We start from the raw sequence: 15,586 nt of genomic DNA, 5'->3' as shown, positions 1-15,586 counted from the left end.
CAAACAATAAACCGTTAACCAGTCCCCGGCAACGGCGCCATAAAATTGTAACGACGGGGTTGGGATGTATGATATTAAGTGCTCATGATGATGCGATACTACTTCTATTTATGCGTTAATTTAGAATGTTCATGTAGTACGCTCTGCGTTGTCACAAGTTTCCTTACGATAGAACCAAGTGTAATTCCATCGCAAGTATCTCGGTGTGATTCGACGTCGAACACGGGGACTGGTTTAGGTTATTGTGGTATGCTCATGATATATGCGACCAGGTTTTCAATCTTTCAAAATGTGTTTATACAGGTATATAAATTGCGATAAAATAAAGTAAAGCGGTAAAGATGCGATAATAAAATGAAATACAATAAACCTAAGCTAGATGATACAAGATACAAGCTTCATGTACAAGATGCTGGGGTCAAGGCTGGCTGTGAAAGGTGTACAAAGACGTGAAATGCAACGGCAATTCTTATGAAGAGGATAGAAAGAGAAAGACAAATAATATAAACAACGCAAGTTCTCAATTGCGTTGAAGCTACAAATGTTGTTCCACTCTTCTCTTGGTGTACACCTTTCAGTGATCGGCCGCACTCCCACATGTCTGTGGTGAAACAGAGACTAACGTAGTGAACATAAGGTTGCTTCCATGTCTGGAAGTACTACTCGCTTTAGTTAACGCATTCTTCTGACCTTCTCTCGATAGATCAGAATGGCATCTTCACTTCTGCTCTCACAAGTGAAGATGTTATCTAGCATGCCTAAGCTAAACGCATTTTATATCTTTAACATAGATTAAGTACTTAGTTAATTCATATTGCTTATCAGGGAATTAAGAAGACATCATGAAGAAAGTGATTGATGGGAGAACGAAAATAGACAGAAGATGGTAAATGAAAGCTATCGAAACATTTAATACGTCTATTAAGCGTTTGATACATGGTGTGTGAATGAAAAGATAAAGGAAATAAGAAATGCAACAATGAAAGAAATAGAACAGATACAAACAAGTGCCAATGTCTTGGCACTAATTCGATGGAGATCGCTTGCCGGATAGGATGGATTTGATGGTAGGAAGAACTTTCTCTCAGGCTTGTATACAAATTAAAGGAATCTAAACATGACATGAAAAATTCAATTGAAGAGAATTACAGAAAGCATTAAATGCTACTCCTAAGAAGCAGTAAATAACGAGATTTAGAAAGTAGTAAAAGAAAACTGTAAAGAAAGCACGTAAACATAGATAGGGATGCTGATTGAAAGAAGTTCTCAGAATTACGGCAATCGCTTCCCCTGCAAGCGGTTTAATCCTGCTTGCCCCACCCAATGTCATCGAAGGACATTGTTACCTCTTTGCCTCATCACCGCAGTGTATACGGGAAGAAAGCTGATTTACTTTTTTTGGGAATAGACAAGTTATGGGTAATGCGTTGAACCTTTGCATTCCTTCGCAATCTATAGATCTTGAAGTCTCCAGTGCTTAATCTTGTCCTAATGTGTATGCGTGAAATACATATCATACTGAACTCTAGGTCAACTTAGTATTTATGGATAGCTCCCTGTACTCATAATCCGTCAAGCTGCTCTTCGCGATAAACAACCAGTACAAAGAGATCTGTTCTGCAAATACCACACTCAAACCTCTGCCATTGCGGTAAGCGTCTCTTCATTGTTGATTGACGGGCGCAATGTGACAGAGATGCGTTGATCAGATTCTCGTGAGCCTTGAGTGCAAGCGGTGACTTGGTCTTCTGCAAAACAGAGTAAAATTCGGCTTCTCTTCCATCTTTATGGTGTTAGTGGGTGTAATTGGAAACATTTATAATTATTGTAATACTAGGCAAATTTTCATACAATTGGTGCATATTTACTAACTTTTGGCCGCAATATCTAGATAAGGTGGCATAAATAACTTGTATTTCTACAAGTTATCAGGTACACATAAACTCCCATGTTAATAGAAACAATTACCTGGGGATACTGAGAACTCACTATCCCTTACTGTCCCTACTTGGTGGAATTTCTCAACAAGGTAAGAATCACCCTGTTATGCATCAATATTTCTCTATCTCAAGGTCGGTGGTACTTTCAACTATGCTAACTGTGAAGTGACTCCCTGATCTGCTATTACAATTTTAGCTCATTCAAAATCTATGCATAAATGAGTTTTTCTGGTAATTAGAGCTGATGAATGTGTTGTCTTTCCACTTAGAGCATCTGCCACAACATTTGACTTAAATGGGTGATATAGAATCTCACGATCATAATCGTTCACCAACTTTAGTCATCTACGTTGTCTAATATTTAACTCATTTTGAGTGAAGAAGTACTTTAAACTCTTGTGGTCTATGAAAATTTTTATCTTCTCTCAATAAAAATAGTGTCTCCAATTTTTTAAAGAAAAAACCACTACTGCCAATTTTAAGTCTTGAGTAGGATAGTTTTGTTCAAGGTTCTTCAACTGGCTAGAGGCATAAGCAACCATTTTACCGTGTTGCATAAGCACACATCCCAGCCCTTTCTTAGAGACATTAATATAAATAAAAAAAATTCCTTATCCATCGGGCAGTGTAAAGACCAATGCAGTAACAAACTTCTGCTTAAGATCCTAAAAACTATCTTCATAAGCCTTACTCCGAACAAAGGAAACTCCCTTCCTAGTCAACTAGGTCAAAGAAGTGGCTATGTGAAAGACATCCTTTAAAAACTGACGATAATAACCTGCTAACCATAAAAAGCTACACACCTTACTGACTGTCATGGGATGGGGCCAACTTGTTGCTGCCACAATCTTTGTTGGGTACATCGAAACTCCATCTTCAACACTACATGTAACGACCCAACCCCCTAGGACTTAGGCCGTTACTAAATACATGCATGCATGGAACTTAAAACAACACTCTGTTATGATGAAATAAATGCTAATTAAATAAGGTAAGTTCAAAAGACTTTCATTAAATTTAAACATTAAAAACAACAGTAGGGTACCCATAAATCATAAATGATAATAAATAATTCTGAAAACAATTCTTAATAGTAAGTTTTAAACATCAAAACTGAAAGTTAAGAAAAACATGAAAAGAAATCTAAATCTCATGAGCGGAAGCATAAAACTAGTCTCAGTGGCTCGATCACGAATTTCGCTTGTCCATCGCCAGTGCATCTCTACCTTTACCTGAAACAACAACATGAGAAAGAATGAGTATAAAATACTCAGTAAGTAACCCCACTACTGGGGTTAGGTTAGGCATCTATGTCCTCTAGATGCCTACCTCTGGTGGAACATATAAACTGTCCTAGTCCTCATGGGACACATAACAAACTGAGTTCTATCCTACTGTAGCTAAATATGACCACTACCTCTGGTGAATCTCGAAGAAAACACAATAACTGGTGAATCCCGAAGGAAACACAAACTGGTGAATCCTGAAGGAGACACAATAACTGGTGAATCCCGAAGGAAACACAAACTAGTGAATCCCGAAGGAAACACAAACTGGTGAATCTCGAATGAAACATAAACTGGTGAATCTCGAAGGAAACATAATAATTGGTGAATCCCGAAGGAGACACAATAACTGGTGAATCCCAAAGGATACACAATAACTAGTGAATCCCGAAGGAGGCACAATAACTGGTGAATCCCGAAGGAGACACAATAACTGGTGAATCTCGAAGGAAACACAATAACTGGTGAATCCTGAAGGAAACACAAACTGGTGAATCCCGAAGGAAACACAATAACTGGTGAATCCCGAAGGAAACATAAACTTAGTGGGTATTATAACTAATTAGTAAAATCACTATCATAGGCTCGACACATAATTATCACAATATGGTTCTATGACATACATATATGCTTCAACATCACGGCTCTACAACATACACACATGCCTCAATATCCACAGATCACATACAACCTCATGTAATCAAATATCATCTCATGCTAGCATTCAAGTATCTATGTGCACAAATACATCTTTCAAATCCTCAAGCAAGAACATACAACGGTTATACTAAACTATCAGTTCATCATGCTGTCATTCTACCATAACATTCATCCATCATGCTAGCATACATCCAGTGCCTGGCCTGTGGGTAGTTCCAGTAGTAAGATTACTTACCTCGAAGTCAAATTCAGATATTAATCCAAGCTAATGATCTCCAACCAAATAAGTTCTGAATTGTGTCCCCTAACACAGACATAATACTAAATTTCAGTCTTTGGAAATAGGACCCAAACTTACAAATTTAATCAAACGGTCACCAAATAACTTACCCAAACGAAACTTGATCAACAGACACTCGCAGGATTTCGACTCCAAAATCTCCTCTTAGCAAATTTTAAAACTCAATGATGACGACTTATAACCTTAAAAATACTTAAAATTAAACCATTCTTTTAGTCCAATAATCAATAGGGGCCAACAACCAACAACAAGGATCATAACGCTTACCAAACTACTTGCCGAACGAACTCGAATCTGCTGGACAGCACGTTGTGCACTCTGAAGTACTCCAATCTTGGATCTAAATTCCAAATATAATCGGCATCAACCAAAAAGAAAACCAAAATTTAATGGGCAACTGAGAACCTTCTAAACTCAACCACTCTTACCCAGAACTTACCGATCTTTACCAATTTTCTGCAAAACGAAAAATGGTCTCTAGTTTGATGGTCAATGCCTCAAAATTTCCAAATCTTGAATCTAAGTTTCACACCAAAGAGAGGTTACTAATTTAACCCAAAATAAAATGGGTGAATTTCACCTCCCAAATTATAAGAAAAAAGTAAGTTTTACCCAAGGTTTTTCTCAAGATTTCGGCAAAGATCAGGTAGTGGCGGCTGATGGCGCGTTGGCTCATGGCTACCATAGATAGGCAGGGGGTGTTGCTATCGGACGACATAAATTGTTTAGGTTAGCGGCTGATGATGAGCGAAAATTGGAAGTCAATTTTTACTCGACAACCAAATCCCATGTTCCTAAGATATGTATTGATAGTCATGCGTCGATGGTCATGTGTTGGAATGAAAATTGCGTTAACGAATGTATGTGATGACCATGCGTCCTACCACAAGTTTTCTTGCATTCACGCCAAGTATAATATGAACGCAAGTTTCTAGGGTAATCCGAGGTCGAACATAGGGACTTGTAACTATATGTTTGCGGTGATGTGTATGCGACGGTATAAATAAAAGAATGGATGGGTTGTTGTTAAATTAATCCTACTTCTACTCCTATCTAACAGACAACGCAATGAGAATATGCATGAGAGGTAGAGATGCGACAAACCTTGACATGAAATAAATGTGTGGGAAAATGGATAAAATGCAGAGATATTTTCATTGCAACCCTCAAGAGTGACCACAAGGGTAACCCTAGTCAACACAAACTAATGCGATCATGCAACACTCATACAATAGTAAACCACCTCTCGGTGCGAATTCTACGGCTTCTAATGCTAGAATGTATGCGATGTGTGTGCAGAGGTGTCTATAGGGCCTACACATAAGCCTCTAATTCTTGTCTATGCGATGATGCACAAACAAGGCAACCACATATCATCATTCCTATTCCTAAGGTGCATGCGATGTAGTGTTGACAAATAGAGCTTATCTCTAAGTCCCTATCTCTTGCTTATGCCGATCTAATCTCGCTCTCTCGAGTTTAGATTCTAACCTAGCTCTCTCGAGTCATTAGGTTCTTTCTTTAGACTCCCTCTCGAGTAGCTCTAAAGGGGTGTAGGGCACAACATATGACAAGATAAATGCCTGAACTTAGTTGACGCAAGGTTGTTACTATCCCTAGTGAACAACACATACATTACTTAATGTGACCAACCACTTACCCTCTCGGGCAGTTGATTGTTGTTGATTTCACTCATAAACAAGCAATGTGTTAGCCTATAGACAGGCATTGCAGCAGTTTCACACTAAGCAAATAAGGTTACTCACATACTCGCGCAACGCATACCTCTCGGTAGTTTGCTACATGCTTCATATCCCTAATCCACATGACTAAGTATGCAATACCTAAGCAATCCCACTAAGTGTTGCAATGAAAGTAAAGATGCTAAGCAAGAAGATGGAGATGAAGTCGAAGGAAAAGAGAAATGCATTGAAAACACATTGTATTAATTTCTTAATTCTAAATGTTATACAATACAATATGAGGAAAGAAAGGAAAAGAAATGACCGGGTCATGCAGTCAGTAGGGCCAGAGTCGCATCCAACATCAACCATTAGCATAACCATAAGGTTAGACTGGACGCATAACTTACACCTAATTAAAACTTGGTTTTAACGTAATCGTGAACAAACATAATGCATGGGGTCCCTTGTAGAGAAACGTGTTCTAAACATGTAATGCAATATAACAATTAACATAACCATGCAATATAATAAAGGTACACTACCATAGAACATTTAAAGAGAGGGTGAGATAAACTACTTACCTTGACTGTGATCTAATTATTCCTTATTATTCTTTATGATTTTATCAGCAGAGTTTTCCCTTTTTAAATCAAAAGAAGAAATTTGGGCAGCACTTTACCCGAGCTTTTCTCTTTTAATCTTCACAGAACTTCCTCACTCACACTTACTTTTTCACATGATACTATGTTACTGAGATTTGTTCATGAATGGGTTAAATCTTCGGCAAAGGGTCCTATTTATAGTAGTTTTCAGCTCTTCTCAGAGTGACAAATCATTGTACAGGTGGCTTCTTTAAAATTACTTATGGTTTATGGATTCCTCTCAATAAGACACCTAATTTTGGCTAACGTTTGCCCTTACGTCATCATTCTTTTGTTGTATTCAATTTTAGGGTTTTTCCATGTATAATCTATAAGATCGTGGCCAAATTCAACGCATAATTCGCGCTTCTGTCCAAATCTCGCTCACTCTGCTCTTAAAATCTCGCTCTCCCGTTTTCTCGCTAGGAATTTACTCTGGAGCTTTCTTGTTGGAAATCCCGCTCTCTCTCCACTCTCGCTCTCAAATTTTCTCTTCCGTCTCGCTCTCTCCAGCTTTCTTGCTCTCGCTCTCGCTCCTGCTCGCGCTCTCGCGTTCTCCTGCTCCGCTCTCGCTCTCGCTCCCGCTCTCGCTTCCACTCTTTCCTACTGTCTCGCTAAGAATCTCACTTTCTTTACTCTCGCTCTCTCCAATGTTCTCTCCAATCTCGCTAGTTTTCACACGTGGTTGCCTTCACTGCTTGTGGATTCCGCTTCCTCTTTTTAACTCTTTCAACTTTAATAGTATATGGGCAATTAATTCACCTTCAATTCTTCCAATGAGCAGTGCCCAAACAAAAAGTTATCTACTGCCCGTTGTCTAGCGTCCAACTTCTAATTAATCCTCCATGATTCTGCTCCCTCATTCATTATTTTTGGATAATGAATAAATTTCCAATTAATCCAATAAATTTCCAATTTCCAATTATTATTATTTTTTTTTTCCTTCTAAATTTCCACCCTTTTAAATAAAATTTCGTCCTGCTTAATATTTGTCATTTAATTTCTTGTATGCGTACAAATCTGGGTCGTTACAGCTTCTTCAAAGTGCAGATGTTGCTGTAAATGCGGAGGCACCATGGGACCATGTAGATAGGCTGTCAAAAAGTTGAAGTACTCATGGTTGCGCTCTACCACTTATCTTTGGTTCAGGTGGATCATGTAGATATTGCGTTGAATGTTGATCAGCGCCTGCCTTGTCATCGTAACACTGCATTGCAACTCTGCTTTTCGCTCGTGTAACTCCGTTATTTGATGGCAGAAAAAGTCATGTTGATGAGAGAGAAGAGAACGCATATCAGCAAGGTCAACAGCTAGGGTGGCAATGGTGGGCTGCGCTTGTGATGTTTCACCATCAATGTTTTGAGGTTGGGCAGAAGTGCCTTCAACAAATCATGTGGGTCGTTAACATGCGACGGTGGAGGAGAAAATTTCGGTGAAGATGAAGGGGAGGGGGGAGCTACTGGATATGCATTGGGTGAAGTAGGAGCGAGGAGGAGTTTAGTAAAATGTTCGGGGAGTGGGGAAAGAGGTTCTATAGGAGGGCTTGGAGGGCGAATGATCAAAGGTAAAGGGTCCAAGGGTTCTTGATCTTGCAGTGATGGCTCTTGGACTTTTTTCTTGCCTTTGTCAACCTTGCATTGTTTCTTGGGTTTTGGCTGTTGCGGCGCATTTAAGTCGATAATGGGCCTTTTCAGTAGAAGCTCGGGGCAATGAGGGGAATCTTTGAGAAGCATTCTCAAAATCTTGACGTTGATGAGGCCATGGACTTCTGGCATTCGTTCTTCCTCAATACCTACACCCAATGAAAGGCATAAGCTTGAAATTGTCCAAGGGAAGAAATACTGGCCTCTTATACGCCCCACAAAACCTTGAATCTGCCTTGCGATCAATTGGCCCACATCTATTGGAATGTCGTGTGCTATGCAGTATGCGGCCATGACTCTATACCTCGAAACTGTTTTTTAATGAGAAGTCAGGATGAGTCACCGTTTCACCAAATACACCCAAAGCCGCGCCTCCGAAAGTAGTTTATTGGACGCAAGGGGTCTGATGCCTTTCATAGATACCGACCACTGCGTGCCCGGTTGCGTTAATATCTTCAACGCATCTTCCATTTGTTCTTCTATGGGATCATCAATGATTTTATTACACGGCGCCTCGGGGATGTCCTTCATCTGATATAACTCATTGATGTCCTTTGTGCTGAAAGGCACTACCTCCCCTTTCATGATCACCGCATCTTTGGTGCCATGAAGTCGTCCATTATAGAAAGCTCGCACTACCGTTGGGATTACAATGGATGGGCACTGACAGAATGTTTCCCATCCATGTTCCAGTACAACACTTGTGATTAAGTCTGGTAGTAGCATTGGCACAAGGAAAAACCCCATCTCCATCATCATGTTGTCATTCTCTTTCTTCTTGGATGGGCGTCCTTTGGCCAATGCAGGCTCACTGCTTTCCACTTTTGCTTTGCCCTTCTCTTTTGTCAATGCAAGGTGGGATCTTTGTTTTTGTCTCTTTTCCCGTTCCTTACACTATTCCTCCTTTTCCCACTCCGCAATTTCTTTACTCTTCTTTTCTCTTATGCGCTGAACATTTGCTCTGCGCCTCTTCTCCTTCTCTTCCTTCTTCTTTTCTTCCTCTTCTTCTTCTCGTATTTCTCTTTCAAACTGCTCTGAGGCCTACAATATGCATTATTCTTCCTTGAGCCTTATTCTCTCTTCTTCTGCCGAGATTGCGTTGTTGTGGCGCACTTCTTCCATTATAGAAAGCTCACACTACTGTTGGGATTACAATGGATGGGCACTGGCAGAATGTTTCCCATCCATTTTCTTGTACAACACTTGTGATTAAGTTTGGTAGTGACGTTGGTGCAGGGAAGAACCCCATCTCCATCATCATGTTGTCATTCTCTTTCTTCTTGGATAGGCGTCCTTTAGCCAATGCATGCTCACTGCTTTCTGCTTTTGCTTTTCCCTTCTCTTTTGTTAACACAAGGCGGGATCTTTGTTTTTGTCTCTTTTCCCGTTCCTTACACTATTCCTCCTTTTCCCACTTCGCAATTTCTTTACTCTTCTTTTCTCTTATGCGCTAAACATTTACTCTGCACCTCTTCTCTTTCTCTTCCTTCTTCTTCTTTTCTTCCTCTTCTTCTTCTCTCATTTCTCTTTCAAACTACTCTGAGGCCTACAGTATGTGTTGTTCTATCTCGAGCCTTATTCTTTCTTCTTCTGCCGAGATTGCGTTGTTGTGGCGCACTTCTTCATCGTGTAATTTTCTTCTTAAATCGCCTTCTGCGATGATTTGTTGTGCCTGCAACATCTTCTCTTGTTTTTCTTCTTCCTCTCTTCTTCTTCTCTCCTTCTCTTTTACTACACTTTGCAAAATTGGTAGGTCGATTGTTGACCCTTGCAGCGTATTCTCCTTGCGACGCCGCATAAGAGGGGTGATGTCTGGATCCTCTCCATCGCCAGTCGCAACCGTTCTTATTTGCGTTGATTCCTCTTCAGGTTGCGCTGATTCTCTTTGTTGCGTTGACACCCCCTCATCCACCCTTGTGGTGGTTGATTTTCCATCGACTTTTGGGCTCTCAGCCCTTTTTCTCTTCTCTTCCTTCTTCTTCAAGCGCTTCTCTTCTTGTCTGTGTTCCCTCTTCTCACTCGATTTTATTTCTTTCTCCTCCTTCCTTGGCTGGGCTTCTTCATCTCCTTCTGCCCTCTTCTCCTTGTTGTTGTTGTTCTTCTTCTTCTCCTCAGCCGTTTCAGGCAGCTTCTTCGCTTCCACCTCCTCCAAAGCAACCCTGATGGATCCCTCATAGGATTCTATTTAAACAGTTTCCTTAGGTTCCGAAACGGCCAGGGTGCTTCTCTGCGAAGCTTCTTCCATCTCTTTTTTCTGAAGGAAAGGGTTTATTAATGACTCCTGCTTCAGGTAGTGCTCCCTCCTTCTCCATATTACTCAGAATACTCCCGAACACTTCTCTGTCGTCTCTTCTCTTCTTCTCGCTTTCAAATGACAGTGTTGGGAGTGGGGCACTCTCCGTGCTCTTCCCCTCTCTGATTTGGAGTGGTCTGGCCACTAAATTCTTTTGCCGAGGTTTTCCGGCGATTCATGTGATGGGTTTTTAATAATGAATAAAGAATGTTGATTTATACAGAAATTTAAATTACGATGAAAGTAAAAATGTGTTAATAAAATAAATCCTAAACTAATATGATACGCGATACAAGATAAATGATACATGATACTGAGGTCGAGAACTGACTGTGAAGTTGTACACACTTCCTTACCAGACTCGTTTTGGGGTTTCGCAGTAGAGACTACGGTATACATACTTAACTGTGTTCCCTTCAAGAGTGTTGCGAGAACACCTGATGGAGTTGGAGAATGGGCGTAAAGCTAGTTAACGTCACTTCTACATTTGGGGTTACCCTGCACATATGCTTGAGGCTAATCCCAAGAAGTTGGAACCACGGTTGATGCTTAATTTTATTGAAGTGGAAATGTGGATGATATGCGTTAATGAAATTGCGTTGTGCACTCAAGTTTCCTCAGTGGAATCTAAGTGTAAATTCCTCTGAGTTTCCTGGTAAGTCCAGGTCGAACACAGGGACTTGTGAAAACAGATTGCATTTGTAATTTTTATAAAAGCCTTACAGTAACTAGATAAATAAACTGTTGGTTTGTTGTTGATTGCGTTAATGAAGAAAATAAAAAAAAATGCGGCGGAGTTCAAAAAGAGTTGATAAACGGGAAATGCGATGAGTATGCGGTGAAAGGGTTGAGAAAAGTTTCGGCTAACACTTTCTAGGATGCATTCATGCTATGCGATCATGCAACATGCATACAACAGTAAACTACCTCTCGGTGCGAATGCAACGGCTTCTAAGGCTAAAACGCATGCGATATATGCGCTAAGTCTATAAGACCTACACATAAGCCTCTATTCTTATTTATGCGATGACGAAATGACACACACACAAATAAGGCAACCACATAATATCATTCCCATCTCTAGGATGCATGCGATGCAGGTTGACAAACAGAGCTTATCTCTAAGTCCCTATCTCTTGTTTATACAGTTCTAATCTTGCTCTCTCGAGTCCAGATTCTAACCTAGCTCTCTCGAGTCATTAGGTTCTTTCTTTAGACTCTCTCTCGAGTAGCTCTAAAGGGTATTTGGCACAACATAAAAAAAGACAATCGTAAGAAATGAACTTCCTAGGTCATGTTAGCTTAGTTTTCCTAAACCCATTTGACTAGTTTAGCTACTCATGCGTGCTAAGAGAGTGAACAGATGTAGAAATAGAGCTTCCATTGTATAAAGATGAAGATAAAGTACAAAATAACAATGCAAGTATAGAATAAAGGGCCTAGAAGCAATCTCTTGCTGCCCAAGCTTTTATACTGATTTCTACTCGTGCTCAAAAGATAATCTCGCTCTCGCGAGAGTCGGCCCGCTCTCTGCTTCTTCGCCTCAAGATTCTCTCTCGAGTTGCCCTGAGCGATCTCCGACATCACCACTCTTCTCTTGCTCCGCCTTAAAACGAAAGGAAAACTATGCACAAAGATGAGCAAACTGAAGTATGAAATCTCTAACTGCTAAACTCGTGAACCCCTTTTCTGAAGAATGCCCTTGGTATTTATAGAGCATCCAGGGTGAAAGGCGGCTTCTCTCTCATGATTGTACAGATGGGACGGCTTTAATTCCTGACTGATGTGCCGAATAATTGTCACCGAAAAGCTGATTATATGCACCGCATTCACCTAGGGACTGTAAGCTTAACCTTCAAAAGGACTTTACTAATTTCTGGAACATCGCATGATTTATTTCAATTTTTTGTTTTTTTACCGGGGTGTCAAATAATTTTATCCTTGCATATTTTTTGACATTATTATTTTTTCCTGACCTTGCGCTGATCCAAGTGCCTTGCCTTCGTTTTGGCTTGCCCCCACGTGTGTCATGCAAACATCCAACTACGAGCAATGCGCTCTTTCTCAGACTAAACTCATGCCTACTTGGCAGTGGAGTTGCGGTCATTTATTTATGTGTTGATCCTGATGACTTACTTTCATTTTGGCTTGCCCCCACGTGTGTCATGCAGACATCCAACTATGAGTAAGTGCCTTTCACAACTTAACTCTTATCAACATGGGTTTCCCATTGCGTTGACAGTGGAGTTGTAAAAAAATTTTTTTTTTTTAAGAAATAAGCAAGGTCGAAAATAAATACCTCACCCTCAAATTTAAAATGCGGCAATGTCCTCATTGCCAAAAGATTGATATAAGTCATGCAATGTTCGTAGAAAGCTTTTTAAAGAGAGTTTGAAAGAAGGCTGACAAACCCCTAACTTCTAGAAATATTTTATGAGGTGACTATCTTAAAGTTAAGATGACTCTAGTATATATGAAAGAAATAGAAGCATGTTTTTCATCATTGAAATCATATTTGGCAAAGAAACAGCATGTGGTAACTTACTAAATTTATCTATGTCAAATGATTGCAGTGATAAGACTTTTAAAACTAACATGCGATGCGATAGTGCAAAATTTGAAATAAAGATAAGGAAGAATACACCCCAAAATTTGCACTGTCTCCCGCATTGTGTATTGACGCATCCAACTTTGCGGCGATCTATCTTCTATGGATTGCGGTGACGGAGTGAGATGATTTGCTACTTCATGTAACATCTCTGCAATCCTGTACCTTAATCGTTGCAAGAAAAACAGAGAAAGGGTCAATTTTTTTATTTTTTTATTTTTGTAATAGAAATGATAAAGCTGAAAAAGGATAGTGGAATGAAAATTAAGAATAGTAGAGAAAAGATGAAGATTTCATGCTTCCCAAAACTTGCATCCCTGATGGATTGCAAATGTTTGATAACACAGAGACCACCTACTTCTTTCTTTATTAAAAGTTCTTTAGTTCCACAGAGTCGACTCGGTGATGCCAGCTTTCTCCATGATATTTTTTTACTCGCTGCCCATTAACTTTGAATATGTTGGTTTCATCATCATTTGATAATTCAACCGCGCCATGCGAAACTATTTGTCTAACTATGAATGGTCCGGACCAACGTGATTTTAATTTTCCCGGAAAGAGCCGCAGACGTGAGTTGAAGAGTAAGACCCTCTGCCCGACTTAGAGGTTTTTACTGCATATGTGTTTTTCATGACAGCGCTTGGTGCGCTCTTTGTAAATCTTCGCATTTTCGTATACGTTAATCCTCCATTCTTCTAGCTCGACCAGTTGCATTTTTCGCGCTTCTCCTGATTTCTTCAAATCAAAGTTCAGCTTCTTTACCACCCACAGTGCCTTATATTCCAGCTCCAAAGGAAAATGACACGCCTTACCAAATACCAACGCATATGGGGACATGCCAATGGGTGTTTTAAATGTAGTCCGGTATGCCCACAACGCATCGTCAAGCTTTATTTCCCAATCTGTTCGTGAAGGCCTTACTACCTTCTCAAGTATCAACTTAATTTCTCGATTGGACACTTCCGCCTGACCATTCGTTTGCGGATGGTATGTGGTGGCCACTTTGTGGAGAATGTTGTATTTGCGCAGTAGCTCCTTGATATTATGGTTGACAAAGTGGGATCCTTCATCACTTATGATGGCACAGAGAGTACCAAAACGAGTGAAAATATGTTTCTTCAGGAACTAGGAGACTACTGCCGCATCACCTGTGGTGCATGCTATTGCCTCTACCCACTTGGATACATAATCGACGGCTAATAAAATGTAATGTTTACCATTCGAAGGAGGAAATGGTCCCATGAAATCAATCCCCCATACGTCGAACAATTCAAGATCCAAGATAGTGTTCATTGGCATTACATGTTTCCATGAAATGTTACCTGTGCGTTGGCATCAGCTGCATCCTTGAACAATGTAGTCCAAAAGAATCCATTCTGTAATACTTTGATTACGGTGCACTGCCCTCTAAAGTGCCAACCATATGGTGAGTCGTGACATTATGATAATATGCATTGTTGAGCAGCATTTGGTACGCATAATCGAAAAATCTGGTCTGCCCCTCTTTTATACAGATTCGGCTCATCCCAATAATAATGTCTGCATTCATCTTTGAGCTTCTTTTGTTGGTGGTAGGTGTAACCTTCAGGAAATTGCTCGCAAACCAAATAATTGACTAGCTCACAAACCAAATAATTAACTATGTCCGCATACCAGGGCAATTCTTCTATATGGAATAGCTGCTCATCCGGGAATACGACACTCACCTCAGACTCATTGCGGTTAACCTCAAGATTTTTCAGTCTAGACAAGTGATCCGCAACTTGATTCTCTGTCCCCTTTTGATCGATTATTTCTATATCAAATTCTTAAAGGAGGAGAACCTACCTGATCAGCCTTGGCTTTGTGTCCTTCTTTATCATTAAGTACTTTATTGTCAAATGATCAATATGGATGAGTACCTATGTTCCTAACAGATATGCCCGAAATTTCTCCAACACAAAAATTACCGCCAGGAGCTCTTTCTCTGTGGTGGTATAATTTGTCTAAGCAGGATCTAATGTTTTATTCGCGTATGCGATGGGATGCAAAATTATTTTTCTCTTTTGTGCTAAAGTTGCTCCCATCGCATACCCGCTTGCGTCGCACATGATTTCAAAAGGAAGTGTCAAATTCAGCGCAATCAATACGGGTATGGTAATCAGCGCATCTTTCAAAACTCTGAATGCATTGAGGCAGTTGTTGTCAAACTCATATTTTCTATCAGCCTCTAATAACGCACTCAATGGTCATGCTATTTTAGAAAAGTCCTTGACAAATCATCTGGAAAATCCAGCATGCCCTAAGAAGCTTCGTACAACCTTCACGCTTGCTGGAGGTGGAAGCTTTTCAATTGCTTTGATTTTCTTTGTCCACCTCCAATCCATCCCGGGAAACCTTGTGTCCCAACACTATACCCTCTTTGACCATGAAATGACATTTTTCCCAGTTGAGCACCAGATTTGTCTCTTCGCATCTCTTCAGTATCTTCTTCAAGTTGGCTAGAAAGACTTCATAGGTGTTCCTATAAACAGAGAAGTTGTCCATAAA

This window comes from Benincasa hispida, chromosome 2 (assembly GCF_027475165.1).
Source record: "Benincasa hispida cultivar pf3 chromosome 2, pf3_genome.v1.1, whole genome shotgun sequence".
Classification (NCBI taxonomy): domain Eukaryota; kingdom Viridiplantae; phylum Streptophyta; class Magnoliopsida; order Cucurbitales; family Cucurbitaceae; genus Benincasa; species Benincasa hispida.
Note: the sequence above shows the minus strand (reverse complement) of the source record.